Source organism: Elephantulus edwardii, unplaced genomic scaffold (assembly GCF_000299155.1).
Source record: "Elephantulus edwardii isolate Elephantulus edwardi_28Jun2011 unplaced genomic scaffold, EleEdw1.0 scaffold00103, whole genome shotgun sequence".
In the NCBI taxonomy this organism is placed as follows: domain Eukaryota; kingdom Metazoa; phylum Chordata; class Mammalia; order Macroscelidea; family Macroscelididae; genus Elephantulus; species Elephantulus edwardii.
The window spans coordinates 9,565,955-9,573,939 of NW_006399853.1; positions in this window are offsets into that span (position 1 = coordinate 9,565,955).

Below are 7,985 nucleotides of genomic sequence, written 5' to 3' on the forward strand. Positions count from 1 at the left end.
ATTGCACCACACCTATTTTAGCTGGTGCTCAAGTACTAACTAAATATTGGTGATCCAACTGCACCATGTGGTGGTGCGGAAATAAGGTCTGGTGATCTTGTCACTGAACACAAGGGGTTCTTTCCATAGTCCGTCGCCCATAAGACAAACGGAATGCAATATCCATAAATGCACTGTATCTGTGGAGGACAGTGGGTCCTGGCCTCAAAGACTGTCTCCCCGTCTGGGAGTGGTCATGGCCTTATATACTATGGCGAAACTCCAGCTCATTTAACAATGCACTTTTGTTAGTAAAAAAAGGTGATTTCTACATCTGAAAAGGACAGTCCCTATCTATGTATCATTAATTCAGGAAGGCCCCAGTTCTCCTCCTGGTAAACAGGCGGATTAAAACACAGTTTACATATGACTGGAGAACCAGCTTCACCAGCATCTAGGATAGATGCATCTCCTCTTCCGCAAACAGACAGATCAAACTACTCCACATGACCAAAGACAGGAGACAGGCTAAGCTACTAGTTTTTCAGGCTGAAGAAAAAGAACTATAGTTTTATAAAACTGATACCTATATAGAGAATTCTGAACTTATTAATACCACCCTATCATTCCCCACTCTTTTTATATATGTCTTATATCTATAAGACAAACATACCATCCCATCAATCTGCTTCAACAAAGATTACAGCCGAGAAAGTCAAGTAGAACAGTTATACTCTGTTGCCCGCAGGGTGGACATGGAGTCAAAATCTACTCATGACAAAGGGTTAGGTTTTTTGGTCTTCCTTCTCCCCCTCCCTTTTACCTCTTTTCCATCACATAAAAATTGAGATGGGTCCTCAGTTTCAGTTGATTCACCGCCACGTTTTTAGCGAACAACAAGAAGAGGGAGAAAGGAATACAGGAAGTCAAAAAGAAAAAAAATTCTTTGCAATTATTTGATTATGGTTTTCTTTACAAGGATTTATCCTCATTTATGGGATAAATATACATATAATTGTTTTGTGGGTTTTTTTGTTTTGTGTTTTGGTTTTGGGTTTTTTTTCCTGTTATGTGTCACTGAGTTAAAATCAACGCATAGTTGGCTGAACCTCCAGGAGATTTTTAGAGGCTGTAAATTACATGAGGGGAGTTTGTCCATCTATGTCCTGAGGAAAAACTCTTAGATTTGAACTGCCTGCCTTTGGGTTGACAGTACAACTCTTTACCTACTAGGCCACCAGAGTTCCATATGTTTGTAAACACACACACACACACACACACATACACACAAAGTTGTTGTTGTTGTGTGCCATTGAGTTAGAACCAACTCACAGCTGACCCTCTAGCAGTTTTTCAGAGGCAGTTAATTGCATAGGAGGAGATTTCCCATCCTTCTTCCGCCAAGCAGCTGGTGGATCTGAACTGTGTGCTTCACATTATGTAACCTACCTATGTCTTGTCATAAGGAGTCTTGGTAGCACAATGGTAGCACTTAACTGCACACCAAAAGGTTAGCGTTCAAACCTACTAGCTTATCTGCTGGGGGAAGACTTCACTGTCTGTTCCTGTGAAGATTACAGCCGGGAAGCCCTATGAGGCATGTCTACTCTCTCATACCGGGTCACTATTAAAAAATTGTACCCACCGTAAAAATTATACCCAAAATAAAAGTTTAAATTCTTCTATTTTCTTAGCAGAATCTCATTATAGTATGTTCTTGAATACTCAAGAGTCATGTGGACCCAAGGTAACATCAAGGCCACCTCATTTTAAAGTCTGTTAGTATTAGGAAACTAGATCCTCAGTTAGTTGGTTGTCGACCCAATCGAGGAAGTCGAATCAATTGTTCTTTCTAGATGGCATATCTTTAAATATTTCCTACAGAGTCTGGGGTCTGTTCTATGCAGCTTAAGGTATTCCAACATGCAAATAGTAGACTTATATGTAGGTTTTGTTACTTTGGTTTTGGTTTTGACTTATGCCAACTAGTTAATATTTGTGAGCAGAAGTCCCTTAGAGATAAAAAAGTTACCTGCATTGAGCAGTGATTTGTAGTTACAACCTCTGTTACTCATTACCATCAAGAGAGAATTGACGCAGAGTTGACCCTCCAATAGGTTTCATAGTTTGTAAGTAGCATGAGAAGATTGCCCATCTTCTTCCAAGCAGCAGCTGGTGGATTTGAACGCTCGGAAGGTGTAATCTTTGGGTCAACAACACAATTCCCTACAGACCAGGCCTCCAGAGCTCCTATAGCTTCTGCTGTTGTTATGGGCCATCAAACTGGAATTGACTCATTCACAGCTGACCCCCAGCAGGTTTTCCAAGGCTGTAAATAGCATGGCAGGAGGTTGTTCTTCCATGCAGCAGTTGGTGGATTCAAACCACACACATTTGGGTTGGCAGTGCAGTTCCTTGTCATTAAACCACCAGAATGACAGTCACCTTGAGGTGAACAACCACAGCCTAGAGCTAGCTGCCCACAAGAAGAAACAAAACCTCAGAACAGAATGGAACAGAATATGTCTCATATTGTCCTCTGGGGTAGCAATGCTCTGGGATCATCAGGCCTCTCACTGTTCAGGGACAGACCTGGCTGGAGGAAGCGTTGTAGAGTTCAGAAGGGCTCACTGTCCACCTTACTCACCTGGTGCTTCCTGTCTTCCTTCCTCACTAGACATTTTCTGGTGCCACTTTCTACAAACCATACCGAAGTCCCAAATGTGCTTGACTTTCCCTTTTCTTCATCACAACTGCCATTTCCTTAACTATTTCCCTGTAAATCTATTATTAACTCAAGGGAGTTCTGGTGGCCTGGTGGCAAGAAGCTGCACTGCAATCTCAGAGGCATGCGGTTTGACTCTACCAGCTGTTCTGCTAGAGAAGGAGGGACAATCTCCTTCTGTACCAGTCAGATCGATTTGACAATACACACACACACACAAAATAATACAAAAAAATTTTAAAAATCTATTATTAACTCATGCTAGACCATTAGGTAAAAATTACCACTTCTGATCATAAAAATAGCAATTTGCTATGACTCAAGGTAATCCTAATGATTGAGAAAGAAGACACTGCCTCTGTCTAGGTTTTGTTTGTTGTTCCTCTATTTCAGTTCTTTGGGATGCTTCGTTAAGCGTTAATTTCTTTAATAGTAGAAATTTCCCATCCAGATGGAGTGTGACACTCATTCTTCGAAGCTCCAGTAAATATCCATGTATTCCAGTTTCCATCTGCACAAACAAGAAAGGCAATGGAAGGAGGAGCTTCCTCTGTATTTCAGCTCAACTCATTATATTCATGAAAGATCAAAATACACCAGGCACAATATGAGGTCTTATAAGAAAAGCAAAGGTGAAGAACAAGACATACTCTGTGGCCTCTGAAGATTCTTAATTGGAGGAGGATGAAAAGTTCATGAACAATAGTTGGTAATGTGAATCAAGTGGTACAATGTTGCTGTTGTTGTTCTGCGCATCAAGTCACCTGTGACTCATAGTGACCCTGTGGACAATAGCCCAACACCCAGCTCTATCCTGTGCTAATTTTATTGTCTCTGACAGACTTACCTTCATTACTCCAGTCACGGAATCACTCCACCTCATAGAGGGCCTTCACCTCCTGCACTGTCCCTCCACCCTCTCAAGTATGATATCCCTCTCCGAGGACTGGTCACTCCTTGCAACATGTCCAAAGTATGTTAGATGAATCCTCAGAGTCCTTGCCTCCAAGGAGCAGCCTGGCTTCACCCTCTCCAGGACGAACCTATTAGTTCTCATAGCAGTCCACGGTATATTCAGTACTCTTCTCCAGCACCACAGCTCAAAGGCATCAATTCTCCTTCTCTCATCCCTAGTCATTGTCTAGTCAAGTGGTACAACAAGGGGGCAAAAAATGTTTCCAGAGCCAGGTCAGAAGAGGGATGTAGCAAGGTGGTACACGAGAGGATCAGCCAGTTCTAGCTTATGAGAGGTGTCAACAGGTAGAACTTTGAAGTTGAGTGACATAATTTTCAACCAACATGTAATTGAAAAGTTGAGACATTCAAATCAATGGGTTCATTCTGACTCAATCACCTGTCGAGCATTTAAATAGCCACTCCAGATACATTGAACCAGAATAGATAAGTTAGTAAGACCCCAGATAATTCCTAGGTATTCATAAGATCGTGGATTCGGATTCTGTATATCTGAGTTGGGTATGCAAATTCCCATCAGGGGCATGAAATCAGAGTGAATGCTCTATCAGGCCTGTTAGAATTCACTCAGTGGTACCAGCGCTCTGGTGGCCTGCTGGGTAAGGAGTTGTGTTGCCGACCTGAAGAGAAGTACTTTGAATCCAACAGCTGTTTCGTTGGAGAAAGATGGCCAGTCTTTTCCCACGCCGTTTACAACCTCTGAAAACCCTCTGGAGGGTCAGCTATGAGTCAGTGCCCACCTGACCAGTGCTTAACAACAACAATGATACGACGGATGCAAAGGTTTGATGGTCTGTTTCCATGCAGCTCCTAACCAGGGAAACTCTGTGGAGCTGAGTTCTAGTCTGCAATATATCGGGTCAACGTGAGCAGGAATGAACAAAAATTAGTACGTTTTTTGTTATCAGTAAGCAGAGCTTTGAGGTTGTGCTACGTTAATAACCTTAATATTCCAAGAACAAGTGAATAATGTAAATGTGGGAAAAAAAATCAGTATTAGTAATCAAAGCAGTTTCCCTGTAGGATAGGGTTAGGCTGCAAGTAGTTAAGGCATCTTTTCCGGTGGTGGCCATCCCATCCTGCTGTGAGGAAGAGTGGTGCGGGCCAGCCCGAGAGGTGGGGGAAGCCCTGCATATGTTTGCTTGTATCTCCCTGTATTCATTTACACAGCACTTTAACTAACCAGCTATGATCTTCTCCAGAACAGTAGATAAAATGACACATGAAATATGAGGCAATAATACGAGGCTAAGACAAAGTTACCGGTTTTAATGTATGCCTCTTTGTAGGCAGAGAGGCCATAACATGACAATAATGAAATATAAATGACCTACATAAAAAAAGATAAAAATCAGGTAATTACTGAAGCGTCAGTTCCTTATAAAATAATTGGTAATGACCTTTGATAAAGAAATCACACTGCGATATTGCTGACAGGACAATTTCCCACTGAGGCAGTGGGGAGAGACGCAGCAGCTGCTTCTAAAAGCAGAGAAAACCTGAGCTAATTTGTTAAGCTGGACAAGAAAACCCTGCTCATTTACTGGTACAAGGCTGCTTGAGTACATATTTTTAATTCTCGGGAATTGGAGAGGCTGGTGAAGAAATGGTCTTTTTTGGAGAAAGTAGTGTGCTACCATTAGTGTCCTGCCCACACTTCCAGGGTTCCTGTGGAGTTACAGAGAAAGCTGGATCATAGGTTTTAAACAGTCCTGCTTCCCAATAAGCTGGAAGTACCAGGGTAGTAACACCTCAGAATCAGCCCCCAACCAGTTAGAGATAGAAGTTGATGGTAAATAACCAGATGCATGAAGTCTCATGTCAGTGGAACAACCTTGTGTTCTGTGAGGGAGTCAGAGGAGCCCCATCAGGCACAACCTCAGCTGCCCACAGCTATAGGTCATTTATTAAGGAGCTGTCCTTTGGGTTCCCTCCCTCTGCTTTGATTACTGCTCCCCAGGCTTTCCAGCATGGTCTTAGTTGTATCACTAGTGGTATAGTGACATTTGGTGTAACCGACCCCCATGGACCTCATCCCATCCTAGACGATACAGAACCCTTAGTGACGTTTACTTTCAATCTTAATCATAGGATAGTCCGCTTCAAACCCATTTCTGTCTAGTCGAAACAACACTCTTGGACAGAGGACCACTGCCTCATAATGTTTCCTAGTCTGTAAATCTTTCTTGTAAGCTCACTGTCACATCTTTCTCTTACAGAGCAACTGATGTGCTTTAACAACAGTGACACTAGGGTCACTTGGTTATATGAGTACTAAACACCAAAATTGGACCAGTAAATAGCATCATGATAAATGGAGAAAATATTGAAGTTGTGAAGGACTTCATTTTACTTGAATCAATATCATTCATGGAAGCAGCAGTCAAGAAATCAAACCAATTATTGCAAAAAACAAATTTGCTACAAGGGGCCTCTTTAAAGTGTTGGAGAGCCAGGGTGTCACTTGGAAGCTAAGGCACAACTTACTCAAGCATTGACATTTTCAACCAACTCAAGTTGGACAATGGATAAGGAAAACCAAGGAATTACTGAGTTTGAGCTGTGGTTTTAGCAAAGAACTTTGAATATAGCCATTTGATTCAGGAGAAGAGTAGCCAGAAGGCTCCTCAGAAGCTAAGATGGTAAAACTTGATCTCACATCCTTGGAGCTCGTTAGCAAGAGAGGCCAACTACTGGAGATAGACACCATGCTTGCTGAAATAGAGGGTCGATTAAAAAGAGAAACATACTCAGCAAGGTTGATTGATACAGTAGTTAGAACAGTGGGTTTAAGCATAACAGAGATTGAGAGGATGGCTCCAGATCACAGAGTTTCTAACCCTAATTTCAAGGAACTCACAATCTAGATAGACAGATAAGCCATAAACTCATTAAAAAGGAAATGATAAAACAGAGTAAGAGCAGTAAGTGAAGAGCACAGCACAAGTTATCCAAGGCCGAGTTTTAAATTGGTGGATTTGTGAAGATGGGAAGAAAGGCGTAAAACAAGACCAGGTATCCGAGAGACACAAGTACAAGTAGACCTTCAAACCTACTGCTATCAAATTGCTTCCAGCTCACAGTAAGCCCCCAACAAGTTTCTGTGGCTGTTAAGTCTTGGTGGAAGGGGACTGCACGGATTTCTCCTGAGGCACTGCTGGTGGATTCAAATAGGAGATGTGTGGTCTGTTGGCTGACAGTAGATAACGTCATGGACTAGGCTACTAGAATGTGTTCAGATGGGCATTAGCTCTGAGAAATGCTGTAGGAAAACAAGCAAAGAGAGCCTATTAAAATATGGTTGACTCCACAATGCCCAAGCATTCTTTAACCCTGGAAATGTTCTTCATGGACAGCTAATATCACCTTCTAAAATTAATGCTCAAGGGAGCACCCTTCAGGGAGTATTGTCTGGGAAACACTCCAGCTTCTAGGGCTACAGGTCAATGTGTTCTACCGTTCAGCCCAGGTTCCCTCACTTCCAGCCTAACTACTCAACTCAGATAAGAAGCAACTCATCGTTACATTTTTCTCCCTACCCACCCCTTTCCCCCTATTCACTCTTCTTTTTGAAAAGTAAAAGAAAAATGAGTGAACGGAAATCCAAAATCTCTGTAAACTTTCATTTAAATTAATTTTTGTCAAAAAATATAACAATATGGAATATTTAATAGCATTGGATTTGGGACATCTTCTTATATTACCCAAGAGTACTGGCTTCACCTTAAATAAGAGCATGAAAGCAATAAACAATCTAAGCTCTCTCTCTCACACACACACAAATAGCAATAAAGAGAAAAGAAGGAAAAGGGAAAAAAACAAACAACTCATGACTTGATATCAAACTGATGCTGTAGTTTGGAGGCAACAGATACTCTGAGCAGTCTTCCCTGATTTTGGAGTTCTCTGTACAACATCAGAGAGGATGGTGATGCTCACTCACATCTACCACCTCCTACACTATTTAAAGCCCTGGTGAATCTGACTGATGGTAAATCCATTCTTTAGTGTACCAAATGCCAATGAAGCAAACTGATGAGTTAGTTTTCCATGAGAACACATACATTGTGCTCAAATAGAACCAGTAGCCATCAAGTCTATTCAGAAGACACACTTTTTGTTGATATAGCTGTGATTATCTGTACAGGATGATATCCAACCTTGCTTCAAAGCCTAAGAAGCTTTGGGCAAGTAGCTTAACTTCCCTAAGACTCTTGATTCCCCTGGCAAAAGTACTTGCCCCATTGGTTTGCTGTAAGAATGTTGTTGTTGTTATGCGCCGTCGAGGTGCTTGTGACTCCTAGCG